The sequence below is a fragment of the Pelecanus crispus genome, chromosome 3 (assembly GCF_030463565.1).
Source record: "Pelecanus crispus isolate bPelCri1 chromosome 3, bPelCri1.pri, whole genome shotgun sequence".
NCBI lineage: Eukaryota > Metazoa > Chordata > Aves > Pelecaniformes > Pelecanidae > Pelecanus > Pelecanus crispus.
The window spans coordinates 4,218,168-4,235,919 of record NC_134645.1 but is presented as its reverse complement, the minus strand read 5'-3'; positions in this window follow the sequence as shown (position 1 = coordinate 4,235,919).

Below are 17,752 nucleotides of genomic sequence, written 5' to 3'. Positions count from 1 at the left end.
TTTCGCTGTTTGTGGAAAAGTGTACTGCCTTCCTGGATGCGTGTCCTCCTGGACCAGGTGCTCACACGTGGTTGCGTGCGCGAAGGTACTTTGCCTACATGAACCTCGTGGCTTGTGCAAGTTTCTTCTCTGTTGTTGCAAAACTGTTTTCTGTGTCAGTGGAGCAAAACCCGTGTAGCAGTAGGATTTTTGTTGGTGTCTGAAGATCTTGTGTGTTGGAAGCAACCTGGTAGCACCGCTTGTCCTTGGCTGCTGTAGGTGTTGGCAGGTCCTGGGCGATGCTGTGGGACCCCGAGCTGGGAAACCGCTGCCCAGGGTCAGGTCCCACCTGCGATCGAGAGCATTTGTTGGAGAGCTCACATTTGAAAGTTTAGGGATGGCTATCTCTGAATAGTGAAAATTACCTGCTGAAACCCACCCACACGTTAATTATTAGAAATACTTTATCTTCTGTAGTGCTATTAAGTTGCAGATTGAGCAGCAAGTGTGATAAAACTGTAGAGAGAGGGAAAGGTTTGCCTGGAAAGGGGACAACCTGCAGACGGAGGCACGGTTTTGTCTAAACATTGAACTAATTTACTGCATCTGCAGGTACTGAAGGGCACGAGCTCGGAGGTGGTGGAGTCAGTTACTTGGTCAGTCGTAAAGATGCAATTATCACCCCTTATTTGACCAAAGACTGTAAAAGGAGACTCAATGCTAGTATTTACTGTATTTTTCTCCCCCTCTATTAAAAGGACGGCCAATTTTGAATTATGATAATAGCTGCACTCTGGGTTTAGGACTCGCCTCCCTGAAATTTTCAGGACCACTAATTTGTGGTTGCTCCAGTGCTAGAATGGACTCAGTGGTGGTGGCCTTTAGACTGACAATGCAGTAAAAGTTTAAAGCTGCAACTGCTTCGGAGCCAAAGAAAGAGAGAAGATTGAAACCTAAAGGTTAGCGTGAAATGCACTTTACAGTTATCTATGAGAACAAATGAGTTAAAAAAATTTCAAATACCAGAATACCCTACAGGGAGGAGATATAACTATTAAAGGGCTGTTATAGCTGCAATAAATGTAGGAACAATAAAAATAAATTGATGAAGTAAATGTCAGCGCTGTTCCCCTGAGCTGCCCCCACACCTTTGTCCAAAAGTAGAACATCTCCAATTACAGAGGGTGGAATCAGCGTTCAATGACAATATGACAAGGACAGAACATAGAGCAGTGGCACAGGGAACACAATTATGCACAGCCTTGAAAAATTGTATCATAGTACAATGTATGGAAGAAATCAGTTAATGATGCAGGGCCTCCACTTCTGTCTAATAATCCTGTAAGACAAGGATGACCCCCCCACCACCACCTTGGAAAGGGAGAAGGAAACAACAACGATGAAGAAGGATGACCCACAAGTAAAAGTCTGCATAATACCATGGGTCAACATTTGCACACTTTACGGTATGCGGATATTCCTCTTTACCAGTTATTATTTTTTAAAATGGTAGCTTTTAAGAAAGTATTTAACTGAAACCCACTTCAATGGTTAAATAGCCCACTGAAGGGGAAAAAAAAAAAAGATTTCTAGATTTCTTTGGTGAAAAGGCCAAAGACAGGAAAAGCTGACGGCTTTTTCCAAAGGTGGGAGCTGAAAGGGAAATGCAAAATTTCAGGAGTAAACAGAGTAGATGGTAGAAGACGATTTGTCTTGTGCAATTTACAACAGGTGCTAAACATTACAAAAACCAGAGCTATTAAGCAATCAAATTAAGCTATAATTAACAGAAGAAAACTGTGCAGGAATTCTAATTAATACATATCTGTGCACATCCATGATCCCCTCCAACAGCTCAGCTTTCTAGACCTCTGCCACTACCCGCGAATAAGTGAAGGGGTAAGGCTTTGGAAGTGCGCAGGATGTTACGGGTATCACCAGAGATTCCCCCTAGCAGCCACAGCCCCGTATGCTGGCTTGGAGGGGGATGCTTTAATTTGGGAGACATTATTCTGAGATGGTAGGCAGAAAGACTCCCCTTTTGATTGAAGAGCTGGTTGAGAGAAGCTCGTAACAAACTGGTGTTCATCCTCCTGTCTGTGTTTGCCCTCTGTGGTCGTCCACCCTTTCCCATGAGGTGCTGTTTCTTCCTGACCCCCTATTTCTGAGTAAGACCTGTTTCCCCAAGTCACCGTCAGAGACGGACGGCTGACAGCTGTTGTGCCGGCCTGGAGACGCTATGGTAGATGCAACTGAAGATAGGAGAGGAGCGACGGCCAAGACTGTCACATGAGCTTTAATTTGTGCTTTGCCAAGGACCTGATATGGTCTTAAACAAGACACTGTATAAAATGTCATGTCCTGGGTACTCCAGGTGATTAATAACTCTGTAAGATGACTGGGAAAAGTTTCCTCAGCTTTGGTTGCAAAGCAGGACTTGACTCCCTTGTCTAGACGCTTCCCGAATGGAGATAATGATGCTTCCCTACCTTACAGTAGTGTTGTGAAGATCAACTGGTTAATGACTGTATGGGACTTTCAAGTGCTATCATTATAGTACTATAGTCTCTCTTAGGGAGGATTTGTTATTTTTACAAAATTAATTGTAAATCCAATAGAAAACAATTCAGCCTCTGAAATTCTGGTGAGATAATTATTGTGAAGACGGTATTAGTATAGTGCCTTTCAGATGATTCACTACTTTAATTATTACTTTCTAATTCTATGCAAATATCATTTAAAAACCCTGTAACCTTCTCACAGGTTGATTGCATTTACCCCCTCAAATACGGAGCTGACTCCTTCAACTCCCGTATTACGCTCCTCAGGTGGATCGCTCTGGCTGGCAGCGGAGCTCCCTGAGAAAACTGCGTCTTTTGCTGGTGGTTGAGAGATGCCCTATTTCTGCAGGTTATTTTTGCTTGGGGTTGCGGGTCCTGCTGGTGGTCGTTGGTTGACTGCACCTCACCAGACTCGATCGTCTTGAGCTGCGCCCACTGGTGTGGGCGTCACCAGATCCCAACTACCTGCTCCAAGATTGGGTCACCTTCTCTATGCCCGCCTGGTCCCCAGGTACCTACCCTGTCAGAGCAAGGACTGGGACCCCATTCAAGGGGTGAAGGAGGGTGGGGTCTTTATTTCCCATTTCTAAGGGGATGAAGTGATTAAGAGCTGCTCATACTTCTAGTTGTCTGTCAATGAACTGTCACCCTTGCTTGTCCCAAGCACAGTCCATCGTGGCGTGCCTTGCCTCTTGGTGGCTTTGGCAGCATACCCTGGGGTGAAACATGGTGCTAAGCATTTTCTTCTCTCTTGATTTGCTCTGGCAGCTGGCTTAGCTCTAGGTTGGCGTTTGCTGTATCTTTGTCTATGCTCGTACTCCCTGAATATCTTCAGCCTCAGCTTCTCCTGCGTTATCCTGGTAGGACAAAAGCCTATGGTGGCTTTGGTAGGGCAATAAGCAAAGAGGTCCTTTGTGAAGGCAAACCACAATCCCTGCTGAGGGCAGAGGCGGGGCTGGCTGGAAATCGCTGGAAAAAGAACATGAATCCTAAGACTGTGCTCCTTCTTCCCCAGCTTTGGAAACACCAGGTGGATTTTGAAGCAGTTGAGCTAATTTAACCTGGTCATCCTGCTCCTGCATGGCCCTCCCTTCTGAACTGGGGACCAAAGGAGGAGTTCTCCTCTGCAGTTTTCCATACAAATATCCCTGCTTGGAAAGACGTGTTTTAATTGCGCTCTGAATAATTCCTAGACCTGCTCATTCTGCCTGGCTCCCTGCCAAGCTCATGCATAAACAGCCTTCCCAGTGCTCAGGAGCATCCATCCCTGGGCATTGCTGGCAGCTCTCCCCAAAGCCAGACCTGAGGAGGTGGTCCAGCCTGGGGTGGTGGGTTTCAACCGGGTGCATGGACGGGTGCTGGAGCCCAGCACGGCGCCAGCTGGACACTCAAAATTGTGCACGGATGGGGAGGCTCCAGCCGAGGCGCTGAAATGAAAGGTTTCAGCTCAGCGCTGGCTTGTGCCCTCACAAATCACAAATCTCGCTCTCTGCCGGGATGCTCCACGTGGGCTGGGAAAATGTGTTTGTTTAAAATGTGCTCAGGCTCTGGAAGCATCCCTCCTGGAAGTGATTGCAAGTGTCTTAACCTTGCGTGCATGGATGTCCTAAAGCTAAATGTATGCGTGTCTGCCTGCAGGATCAGGACCTCAGTTATTAATAACAATTAACAATTAATTAATTATTCCCACCAGGCAGAGATGCAAACCTCTGGTTTATCGCTGGACATACAGTACAGCAAATTAAAGAGCGCCGTGTGAGCTTTTAAAGTGAATATCCTTCACTTTTGTTGGCTGATGTCTTATGCACCAAAGTTTACTTTTTAAATTTTGTGGCAAACTCCCTCTTTTTTGCTCATCTTTCCTTTATTCAAATTTTTGTTTGGTAAATTGTAAGGGACTTTAATGCTTGTTTGAGTGAATGATTAACGGCGAGGGTGAGAGAAGGAAAAGGCAAGTGAGCATGGGGAGGAAAAGTTGTTTTTGGAGCAGGCAGGCTGGTGCTGGTGGCCAGGGAGAGACCCCAGCCTGGCCCTGGGCAGGGGACACGGGGTCGGGGGGATAACTCCACTGCAGTCTCCGAAACCAGTGCCCAGAGGACACGCGCAAATCCCACCGCGCAAGGGGAAAAAGGACACCCCAGCACAGGCAGGAATTCAGGCAATTAATCCTTTACTTAAAGAATAATAAGCAGCCAGATTTTTTACATACCGAAAGTGGGAACAAGGTAAAAGGGTTTAAAAACTAAAAAGCAAGGACAGCAGACACCAATTAACACAATGCTAATTGACAATTTCCCCAAGCCTCCATGAAACATGCCAGACCTATTTCCCCAATTACTAATTAAATCAAACTGCACGCACAATACTAATTTCCCTAACTTAGGGAGCTCAGTAGACAAATAAAATGTGAAACTAACTTAAACGTGTTGTCCAATGCAGGGAGAATAAGGAACATAAAAGAAAAGTGGATAAACTTTTGCTCTGGATATGTTCTTTAAGCTTCTGGCCTGTTTGGGGAGTGAGATGGGGGATCCTTATCAAGGCAGGTATGTGGTGGGGTCCTGCTTGCTGGATGCAATTAACACCCTGAGAGCAGGCGATTACGCAAGGCTGGTCTGACTTGCTGCTTTAATGAGAGCCTTCCTGAAAAACAGTCTAGAAAGGGATGCTTGTGCATCCTGGGATGATGCACAGGTACGAAAAGAGCACGTGTTATTTGGAGAAGCTCTTTATCTAGGGCTGGGGGAGATGTGGAGGCACCAGCTCCTGCCAAGCTGCATGGTGCAGGGGTTGGGGACAGGTATGCTGCTCCCCAGTAAAAGGCTTGGAGTGATGCTGGAGATGCGCTTGTGGCTGGGCTGTCCTTGCTCTCGCCCGGGGCCGAGGCAGCCCCGTGAAGTTGGACGGGAGGAGCAGAAGGACAGCTCAAAGTCTTCCAGTTCGTTGTGCTTTATCAAACCGCTGACCCCTCCCCCAGCATGAAATAAGGATGAAATAGTAATGCAATAGGTTAATGCCGATAATTAAAGAGAGTTTAAAACTAAGCAGGAGACTGAACTGCGTGTGTGGGTGGCTGGAATGGTTGTTTGATGTGAAAGTCAATGACTGAATTATTCAGAGAGAGTGATTTCCAAATGATAATTTTACATTTCCCATAACTGATTTTGATTTATTACAGCAGCACCCGACAGGCTGGCAGGAGCCGGGAGAGGCGCCCGGCTCTGCCGCTGCTTTCCCCTCTCCTTTGGGCACGCAAAGGTGCTCAGAGCTGAAGCCCACCCCTGCCGGGGGACCAACCTTTGTGCGCCCATCGCTGGTGGGGCTTGGAATTTTTCATAGGCAGGGGAAATGCTTGTTTTAAACAAAATGGGCTGTTTCGGTATTGATACAGTGGCTTACTGCCTGGTTGTATTTCTGGACATGGGCAAGCACTGGGAAACCATCCGGATGCTGACTTGGGTGTCGTGGTGTTGGCTTTGCATCACCTGGAAATGCACTTGGCTTCATACAAAAGTATCTGGTGAAGCTTCTTGCTTGCTCTCCTCATTTGTGTTTTCTCCCAGACCTTCAAGCAGATTTGCAGAATTCATCTGATCACTTTTACCACCACCAAGCCTGGCTTTTTTCAGCACCCGCTCAGGATGCTGAAGTGCAAATCAGGCTGTAAATCTCCTGTGAGGAGGCAGCTTCCCAGGGTGTGCGGTGCTTTCTGTGCCTGAGCATGCCAGAAGAGCTGCAGGGCCATCCTGGGCCATGCAGGGGTTTCTGCTTTTTAAGCACGAACAAGAAATAAGGACAGCCTGTGGAGGGAAACCGGGGCCTGTAGCCCTGGTCCGGGCACTGTGCACGGGGGACCTGTCCATAGGGACACGTGTGAGCAGGTATTTGAGACCAGGCGGTTCAGTTTTTTGGGAACATTTCTGCTGAGAATTACAGAGGGAATCTGAGAACAGTGGAGGTCCAGATTCATTCCCCTGATACATTAAAGATAACCGTCGCTGTTTTGGGAGGTTGGGCTGTTAACCCTTTCCGTACCCTCCGGGGCATGGCGTGGTGGCACCGTGGCCGAGCCCGGCAGGGTTGCTCCAGGGAATGGGTGCTTGTCTGCGCTGCTGCCTCGTGGGGCTGCTTCGAGGCGCGGGTGTTACTCGTCCCCCATTAAAGGGGCTCAACGTGAACTTTTCTGAACCTGGAGGGAGTTTTGGTTTGGGTTAAGTTTGAAAGATGAGGGAGGGAGATGCATATGTTTGTCCCCACTCCATCCCCCCTGGCTTGTATATCTGGCCTGCCAGAGCCCTGCGTCTCTTCCCGCAGCGTGCTGCATCCCTGGGGATGCGGAGCCGAGCAGGATTTATGGTTGTTCCTCCAGCTTGCGTCTTGGGGGTCTCTGCTGTCGTTATTCTTTGTGTCCAGGAGGTATTGGATGGCAGCAAAAGGGCTGGAGAGGAGTAGAGGGATGGGAGTGGCAAAATGAGAGGGAGAGGGGGCAAGTTTTAGGGTTAGCGGTGGGTTTTGTCCCCCCAGTGGGGCAGTTCCCCTTGACATCAGCAATGAAACACCTTGTGGGGACAAGCACTGCCACCGGAGGGAAGACTCTGTGCTCCCACCCTCCTGCATCCTCGTGGAGACCTCTGGTCCGGAGCATTGCTCTCCCAGGATAAATGGGTATTTAATTTCTTACGGGAGGCCCAGCAGCTCCGGCCAGGGAGGTGGCGGGACAGCCTTATCACAGTGTGCATGGCCGATGGGATGCACAGGATGGTGCTGACCCGGGTCCCTTGTGGTCCAGGTGAAAGCTGCGGGTTGTTTCAGAGGAGGCTTCTGCCTCTCGTGGTCATTAATTCTGTCCGGGGCCAGGGAGATCCTCCCTAATGAAAGCTTCAGCGAGATTGGTTTGTTGTATGGAAAAGCTTCATTTTCAGTGAATCAGCAATTTCTGATGAAAAATCTTTTGTCTGAAAATTCCCAAGAAGCTCCGACTCTGACCTCGGAGCGGCTGCCTTCCTCCGAGCACATTACCGGGATTTATGGTGCACTCCCGTGGTTTATTGTTCTACAGTAAACGGAGCTGCTGGATGAGTTTTGACTATCCTTCTGGGCAGGGAAGCAAATCAGTGTCACGGGACTATCCAAACTTGCATGATTTAACAGAAGTCCTTGCTGTGGAGTGGGTGGGTTGCCAGCTCAACTAGCTCCTCGCCGGTTTGAGGTTGCACACCCATCCTGGGACCGTAGTGCATCTCCTCCCTTACCTACTCTGGTGAGTGGTCCTGCAGAAATATTTCCAGTGCTGTCAGCTCTTTAATTAGGAAAAGAAGTGGTGGCTGCATCATGAGTTTTGAGTGTATTTTCTGAAGGCTGCTGGTATGGAGAGGATGCTGGCTTGCTTGTTTATGCTCTGGACCTGTCAAGATTGCCTCAGTGAATAGCCATGATAAGACAGTCTCTGCTACAAAAAATTGCAAAGCATGAAAAGAAAAGAAAAGAAATTATTATTCCCATTTTACAGCTGTAGCCCTGGCACATTGGTGCTATAGTATTTGCTCAAGGCTGCAAGAAAAGAAACCCTGAGCTTTGGATTGAAGTGAAATCTGCAGAATAACATCACCATCCTCAAAGCATGTAATTACGCGAGCCACTTCTGAGTTATAAGCATCTGTATTTGCCTCTTTAAAGACCACAGCAGAAGGAATGTGATAGCAGAAGGGCTCTAAAAGGCTTGCCCGCAAAAGAGGACAGAAGTATTATAAAAGGCATAACATATAAGCAGGGGGAGCATCGCTGATGTACATTGTCAGGGCTGAGGTACCTGCCATAGACAAGACCTTCGCTGTATGAAAGCTTCCATTCATTTTAATAGAGATGGTAGTTAGGAGTTTTGGAAAATATGACAATATAGGAAAACACCAGGATGGATGGAGGCCGTTGCAGCCCATCCTTCCCATATCTAACAGCTGCTTTTACCTGAGATCCCTCAGAACTTTACAAACTGTGTATTTAAAAGCTGTGGCACCGAGGTCACCTCGCCTTTGGGTATCTCCTCAAGGCGAAGCAGCGTGTTGGGGATGGAGGCAGGACCAGGCTCGATGCTCCGGCTGCCCGGAGTATGGCCCATCCAGTAGGCCAAGCTCCCTCCTCGTAATCATAGGGAAAAGTAATCAAATTACTGCCTTTCATGTCACATTAGTGAAAATGGATACTAGTATGATGCATATTAATATAATATGATGGGAAATTGCTAATACAATTAGACCATCACATTTTATTAGTACCAGAGTGACAACTCACACTGAAGAGCAGCTCGCTTGGGCGATGGCTGGGAGCAAGCACGAGCCTGGTGCACAGGCATAGGGACAGTTATTTAACTTTCTAAAAAGCCACCCCCCCCCCCCCCTTTTTTTTTTCCTCTACTGTAAGTGCTTGGTCACCCAAGTAAATATTACGCTGACCCTTTGTAAATATTGCCCAGACTTACTGCAAAATGAGTCCTCATCTCAAAAGTTAGATGCCTCATGTATATATATTTTTCCTCCCATATATACACAGACATAAATAATGAGAGAATCAAAATATACATCTGCGTAGAGGAGGGTGGTATAAATTTTCCTTAATACCTTCTACCTTTTTATTTGGGTTTGTATCTTCTTCACTCTTTGTCTAGTTATAAAATGATCCTGTCCAAGTTTTGCAGATTACATATCGCAAGAGCTATCCCAGCTCAACCTACTATAACAAACAGTAGTGGTTCTATAGCAGGGACCTATTTTGTAATTATAGCGGGCTTCAAGCTTCCTTGATTGGCATGCAGCATATTTAAACAGGGATGATCAAAAATCGCGTCCGCAGCATTGCCCTTGTCTGTCTTTCTGCAGCACAAAGACCTGCCCCGGTGGGCAGCAGGGACCTGCCAGCCGTGCAGAGGTGGGCTTCCGTTTCACACTGGTGATGCTCATCCCCAATCCAAGGGCCAGCCTCCGAGTGGAGAAGACTTCTGTCTTAGCCGGCAACCTGTTAGGAGGATGAGCGGTCCTGCAATGTAGCAGCAAATGTGAGGTCCCACCAGGATGAGATACTTTTCCCATTTATGTGCGACCTGTAGTCCCAAATGGCCAACCTCCTGAATGGGAATAGCTTTTCTAAACAGCTTTTTCTTGTTCTGGCCATGGGCTCTACCTTGGAAATATTATCTATTGTAATAATAATATTATCTATAATAACAATATTATCTATCATATCAAAAAGCATGCCAAGAATTTACTACAGGAAGCAGGTGCAATTTTTAAATACAGTGCCCAGGTTGATGATCGTGTCTTTTGTCAACTTGGAGAACCAAGGAAGGACTTGGTACTCTGAAAAATAGTTATTTGATTGGTACAGCATGGAGAGGGTGGCACCAAACACTTGTGCAAAACTGAGCGGAGGAGCAGATCCGTTTCTGGAGGCGTAAGGCACTGGGAAATATTTAAAGGAAAGATGTTTGTAATTTGTGAGGTTGTTAGAGCCCAGAAATATACGGTGTGTTATGTTTGTCTCTTGTTAATAGTTTCTGTGATAAGAACAGTTGTGATTTGGGTTTATAGCTGGTTGGCACCCTGTGAAAGAAAGTGTGTTTCTGTGCACTCGCACAGAGATATTCTCCCGCGTGTGTTTTTAATAACACCTTTAGCTGAGGCGCTTCATAAACATGAGCTCTAACATGGTGAAATGGGTAAAGACTGATTATTTAGTATTTGATGAGTAAAAAAACTGAGGCCGAAGGGAAACCTGGGCAGCGAAGGAGGGCAATAACTTCACCTCAGGCTGGGGAAAAGGTGGGGAAAGTTGTGGTGTGAGCCAGCAGCAGTGGTGGGAGCCTCAAGCCTAATTAAGAATGGTTTGGTTGTGGGTTTTTCTTTTCGGGTGTAATACTTCGCCAAGTATTCCAGAAGAACTGTGCTTGTGGTTCTGCCCATTAAAATTTTATTAAAATATTTTATGTTTACTTCAAAGACTGACAGTGAAAAGAAAATGCTTCCTAAGTAGTTTAACGTGCAAACAGGTTGCAGGCCAAACTGGAAAAATAAGTGTCCTGATATTAAAAGACAAAGACCATGTGAATATTTACAGATCCTTTCCGACCTGTAGGATGGGCTTCCCTGACTTTTTGGCGTGGGCTGCTGATGCGGAGGGTGCAGGTGAGGAGGAGGAAGGTGTATGGTGAGGAGTGGGTGAAGGAGCACCCCTTTTTTTCTTGCTTTTCTGTTACGTACCAGCTTTTGTGCAGCAAACCTCCCCACCCTGTTGAATGCTTTTGGTTGCTTTAGATGCCATGGGCTGCCTCGGATGTCACCGCTCGCTGTGGTCCAGCAAAGTCGTCCTGCTGCTTCCTGAGCAAAAGACAGGGATGGGCTTCAAACACCATCAGATATCTCTGATTATTCCCATTATTTTGGAGATATTGGTGTAACTGAGTGTCGAAGGGCCGATCCTGCCCAGGTTTGAATGCTTTGGACTGGAAAGTGAGTTGAGCACCTTTCCCACCTCTTGCGTTCAGAGGTGATTTTTATGTTCCCTGGTTGTTCCCTGGGAAGTTTATAAAGACGAGATAAAGCCCTCGTCATCCTACTGACGTGGGTAATAATAATGTTTAGCGTTTCTCATCTTTGAAGTGCTTTACAAATATTAAATAATTAATCTGCCCAAGAATGGAAGAAAGAGTATCACCCTTTGACTGGGGAGCAGGGGCAGAGAAATCATACGGTTTCTCCAGGCCAGGGAGAGAGGTGCTACCACAAAGTGGTGGGGACATGGGTCCACTACATATGGTTCCCCGTCTGGGGCCACTTGACCACTGGCCGGTGTGCTTGGATGGCAGGATGGTAGCACTTGCACCAGGGGATGATATGCTCTCACTGTGCTTGTGACCCCTGCCCCGAGCAGGAAAGCAGCAGGTACATGGCGTTTCCTCCAGCATCTCCTGGAAAGCCCAGGTGGTCCCTCCAAGGAGAGAGAGTCACTTTATAGGACTTTTTTTTGCAGTAAGGAGGATGCTGGGAGTAACATAGCCTGTGATACGGATGAGGGCTGGTCATGATTTGGCTGTGGGAGGTTTGAATTGGGTTGGATCCCCTGTGGGGTATCCACACGAGGAGCGAGGGGGGCAGCTGCTGGACCTCGGATGGCAGCTTGTGAGCAAGAGGGGTGAGAGCAAGGATGATATGGCTTTGTTTTCTGGAGCAATAGAGAAAAATCATACAGACACAGTTTATAGCAGCTTTCCAGAGGTCAGGGACTTTCTATAAGCACTGAGTGAAGACCTTTAACGTAGATAAGTATTGTTCATTTCGCTGACATGGGGTAGCAAATCCCAAATCCAGGTGACTGTCCTTAAGCTCATGATTTACAGTGTGATGGGTGATGGAACCGGGAGGGTTTGCCGTGGAAGTGCCATAAATACGAGATGTGTTTTGCACCGGGCGTGGGGAGAGGCATCTCTGTATGTATCCCGGCTCCCAGCTGGTTGCAGCGGTGCCGGCAGCTGCCTGCCCTTGGCTGTGATGGGCAGGCAGAAACAGGGGCTGGAAACTGTGTTTCTCATAACCCAGAGGAATGTCCTCAATGACTTGCCTTCGGCTATTCTGGGATGACTTTTTGTCTCATTTCTTTGGGCCAGAAACTTCATCCTGGAGCTGAGAAACTTTTCTCAGTGAAAGTCACACTGAACTGGTGTATTTAGCAAAGTGTTGGGTTTTTAATCAAAAAGAAAACAAAATAAATCATGACCGGCTTTACCCAAGGTATTCTGATTTTTTTGCCCTTCACCTTAGCCAGAATGTGCTCTTGTGTATAGCAAGCGCTGCAGCACACCCAATCTGGCAACGAAGCCCCCATCTCGTTACTTTATTTGGCTTTTCCGTTTCTTCCCCTGCGGGTCCGGTGCCAGGCAACTAAAAATCATTTTGGCTTTCCCCGTCTTTATCTAACCTCCACAAAGTGGGCTAGGCAACCCGGTTATTTCCACACAATTCAAGCAGTGTTGTGGTTTTTTTTATCGCAGAGGGCAAATCCCAGAATAGAGCATAAATAAATAGATGATTTTCGAGGACTGTAGATCATTGAGCAAGATGCAGAAAAGGCCCCTTGTTTTGAAAGAGCAGTGTGAGGCTCAGCGACAATGAGTCTTGAAGCCCGATAAAAATCTCGAATGCTTTGAGGCTGTGTGTGTTGGGTGAACTTTATTTACATTTGGCACAAACGCGCTCATGGGTGATGTCACCCACTGCCAGCGTATGTGGATGGAGCTGTGAATAGAGCGTATCCTGGGTTGATATAAGGAAATATTGAATTGGGCTGAAGACTGTCATTTCCAAGTCTTGGCTGGGTTTTGAAGTCAGCCTGGTTTTCACAAGGAAAAATCCCCCCTTTTTTTTTTTTCTTCCTCCCCCTTTAAGAAGCAGACCCTGCCACCATAATAAATGCAGACAGCACCTATGTTGCTATTTCCATAACAAGGGAAAACTGCAATAACAATTCCTCTATATTCAGTCTCTTTCTAATCTCCCAAGACTTACGCCAGCGTGCCTCTGCTTTAAGACATTTGTTACTACCAGCAGTCCCCCCTTCTCATATTAACTCCTGCAAAACACATCTCCTTTGCTGGAAAGAGGGAAATTCGTCAGCCCTGGAAAAGAACAGGAACAAAAAACCACCTTAAAACTCCCCATCAAAACTCTTGACAGTTGAGCATGTAGACATAGCTATATATGCACGTGTAATTTTTTTTTAGCTCAGCAAATACATCCTATTGGGGTAAACATTTCAGTGCTGCCGAAGGGGCGTGCAAATGGGGAGGCAGCTCTCGTTTGCTGCGTAAGTAGGGAAACATCACCGTTGCAAAGCTCCGTCTTGGAAAAGACTTGGCTCGCTGCATATGACGGAGCTCCATCTTCCCCCCCACGCCGCCCAGAGTCACTACTTTGAATACAATAAAGTTGCTTTGAACTTTTTCAATTATTTAACAACTTTCAAGTGGAGAAATATTTGGGTCTTTTAATTTCATTTTTGGCTCCTCTTTTTTTTTTTTTTTCTTCTTTGCCTCCATTCTGTTTGCTAAACAGTAATTGCAGATCTTTCCTGCCACCTTTAATACTCCCAGCTAATTATCCTGAAATAAATCTCTTTCAAGTCTGCATGCCAGCAGTTGTGGGATATGAGCGGCTCTTTCAGCTCCCGGCTGCCTGTCACTCAAATGGGCCTCAGCTGCAGCTCCAAATGATGAGTATTAGTCTCCCGCTGGGATGATTCTCCCAATCTCCCCACTTCCAACAGCATCTCCCAGGGCTGCACCACGCTCCTACCTGTTAGCCTAATCTGGGATTTTCTTTTGCTAAGGCTGTTATTTTGAAAGGAGGAAGAGGATTCCTGGGAGAAAGGCACTCGGTTAACCTTTTCCTAATTGCCATTCAAAGCTGAAAGGAAGGGAAAAAATAAAAATAAAATAAGCTGATGGGTGTCACTGCACAGGAGGATGGCTTTGGGAAGGGTGGACGTACAGGTGGGGTTCCTCACTGACCTCCCGGCGTGATTTATTTGGCCAAGGTAGGGTTTTGGGGGGCAGGCTCCCAATTTCGGCAGCCTGCCCTCCCTGGGCACTCGCCTGCATTACTTCCAGCTTGTGTCCCGCTCACTCAGAAACAAGGTTGTCGGGCGGTAGGCAGAGCTAAATGCTCCATCATTAATTTATTATGTGCTAGCAGTAATAGCAAGGGCTATTTTTAAATGCCACTTAAGCTCGCGCTCACACATGGGTTTGTAATTTGACTATAGGACATACATAAAATTACATACTGTTACGCACTTAAAGATACGGTTTTAAATGAAAGAACTATTAAACTATTAGTATTTAAAGTGCTTACTATTTTTTTTTTTCTGCTGTACACGCACCTTTTATTGACTTAACAGTTGGATTACCTCCAGAAACAGCCTTGCCAGGGGGTGCCATGCGGATGCGTCCTGGCCGGGCAACATGATGGGGTTCATGGTACCCATCGCCTTTTGGGTGCTGCTGATGGGGGGCTCAGCAGCAAGGGCTGCTCAGGAGGCGGCGTGGGCATCCCCTGGCTCTGGGCTCGCATCTCCACCTTGTTTCTGAAGCAAAAGGGTTGAGTTAGCCATTAAATGCACACTCAAGTTGCTTGGCTGGCCTTGAATCCCTCTTCCTGAAGAGTTGTTTTTCACTCAGGGCTCCCTCTCTAAACCCGCGATGGGCTGCATTGAATTAATTCTATTAACTGCCAAAGGAATTCCTTGCTGCCGAATTATATTTCCTCTCTCTGTAAATCATTTCACCGCTGCTTTCCCTGACAGTTATGCAAGTGACCTTTTGATTTCACCGTTTTTTTTTTTATTTATGACATTGCTAACCACTCTATGGCTGTGCATCGCAGTAAGATTGGGCAGTCACGTGGGATGCTTGAGAATATAGAATATTTTATAAACATTCATATGTATATATTAAAAAAAATGAAAACAACAAAGTTGAATGTTTCAGACTTGGACCTTGGAAACATAATATTTACACTGAGTAAGTCTTGTTAGTTTTAAGAGTATTTCTGGGTATTTTCACTTCCAGAGGAAGAATTGCTTGAAACCCTCCCCTTCTAACTGAGCATCCTTTTTTGGGGTTTTTTTTGTTTGTTTGTTTGTCACCAGGCCCAGCTCTGCAGAGGCCAAGCAGTCACTGGGTTAAGTGGGAGCTGTGGATGCTCAGAGCTTTGGTAATGTCAGAGCCAGGGGTGGTATCATCTGACTTGTGTTGTACAGGGGTGGGAATTCCCCCAAGGAAAGGGGAATCAGACACCCCAACTTCTGCGCTGGGCTTTGTGGGTGGTGTAATACCATAGGCACGTCTCTTCTGCAGCAGCAAAAGCAATTCCTGGGTGGGGACGAGACCCTCTAAAAGCTCCTGGCTCATGTGGGGAGCCCTGCCCCTCTTGCCTTCTTGCCATGGTCCCATCCCAATGGGTCTGAGCACAAAAATGCTGTGAGTGCAACTGCTATTCTAGGCTGGGAAACCATGTTGGCATCTCAGTGCTTGATTTGTAAGTCTAATGAGAAGTTAGAAGTGTCAATGGCAGCACTTGCAGGCACAATTATGGCACCTGCAAAAAAGGGAGCCTGCTTTTCCCATTTGGCTCATCCTCTGGGTGCAAGTCTTGTATAAATATAGCAGTCTGACGAGGAGAGCCGGGATGATGTCTGCCTTGCCATGGGTGAAGTCCCCTCTCAGGTAGGAAGCAGCAAAGAAAGGAGCTGTACCGCCGTCAATAAAAACCTGAAAACCAGAAGAGATCCCCACTCTGGCCCTTTTAACAAATCCAAGGCATCGTGGTTGGCTTGTGCAAGGTTTTGTGTAAGTAATAAATTGAGGTTTCCTGCAAAACATCTGGTTGATTCAGCTCTTATCTCACTCCGCAAGAGGTGAAAAAACCCTCTGTGGTTCTCCTTTGCCGTCTTACAAATATAGATACCTATTTGTAAGGAAATATCAAAATAGAAGTTTGAAAGTATTCTCACGTTCGTTCCCCAACGCTGAATTAAATATGTTTTGGGGCTGTTTGTAATGCCCTTTTCAGTCCTGGTTAGATAGCAGTGCAGAACAAGCATCTCATTCTTATCTGAGTTTGTAGCACTCTTGCAAGGGCCAAGGTTCACAGTCTTCGAAAGCAAAGCCCGTGGTAAGGGCTGCAGAAACACCGTGCATTTACATTGTGCCTCTTGCACCTTCTGTGGTTTAAACCCGAAACCAGACTTAAACTTTGGACCTGCTGAGCCCTTGTAACCCATGCCTGGGGTCATATAGTTTGGTCCAAGCCATCCAGTCCCTGGCAGAAGGGAACATATGATACACATGCAACATATACGCTAATGTATTCCGTAACATCTCAGGACGCGGTCGAATCTGGTTCAACATCTTTGCCTATCTCAGATGATGTAGCTCAGATAATATGTAATTGTGGGCATCACTTGCATCCTTCAAAGTCTGCTCCTGCTTTTTTTTTTTTTTTTTTTGGTCTCTGGGTCTTTGCGTTTGGTCTGTATCCCCCATCTTTGTCTTTAAATTATGTCCTGGCCATTATCCCGGTTTCCACCCTTCAACCTCCAAAACCAACATGAGGGAAAAAAAAAAAATTCTGACTCCTTTCGCTGCTCCTGGTATGCTTGCCCACAGCCTTCCTGAAAAAAACCAATAAATAATGCTCCTCATCCCCCTAAAATTAAATTAAACCCAAATTTCTCTGGGGAGAAGGCTAGGTTAATTACAAAGAACTACCAATGCCATATCTAAAAAGGCTCCTTCATTTTCATTTTTAATATTTAGGATGAAACTTAATATCTGATTTTTTTTTCTTTTTTTTTTGACCAAACTAGTCAGTTTAGAAGCAGAGAGGCTGCCAAACACATCTAATACTATTCTGCCCAAAAGCTTCCATCAATTAACTCCTTGCAGTGTTTGCCGGGGAGACTGCAAAGGGGAAGACAGTGCTGCTCTGGAGCCAGCCGAAACCTGGATGTTCGGCATGGTTACGGTTTGGTGAGAATTGCTTTCTGCTTGAACGTTTAGGGGCTTCGCTCTGTAGCTTCAGCATGTGCAAACCACGTTTGTGTCTGGTATTAAAGTTAGTAGAAAACTTGGTGAAGCCCTAGAGATTGATGTGAAAGTATATATTGGATTGCCTAAGAGGAAAGCGTTACATTTATATTTGAAAGCAGGATGGGAAACAATGGGTACCTCCGATGTCCATGAGTTGTGGTTGGCTGTTTGGGAGTGAAACTGCCCCAAATAGGAATTAAACTGTGAATCTGAATGCCAAGTGGGAATGTAAAGATGATGGCTTGCAAAATCCAGTCTGCAAAGAAAAAGGCACCGTTGTTACACCTAGGTGGTAAAATATTTTCAGTTAGTTGAAAGGAACAGAAAAATGATGATGAAATTAAGAGTTTTATGCATGTTTAATAGAAAGTATGGGAATGGCAAGAGAGGCACACTGTGTAACAGGGTCACGTGGATAGTTCATACAAATATTACTATTATTCAGCAGGACAGACAGACTGTTACCAAACCAGACAGGTACACTCTCGTTGTTGTATCTCCGATCGGCGCCATCAGTTTTGCAGACTGATTTACTGAACGCTATGTTCCCTTCAGCACCTATCGATCCGTTCAAGTATCT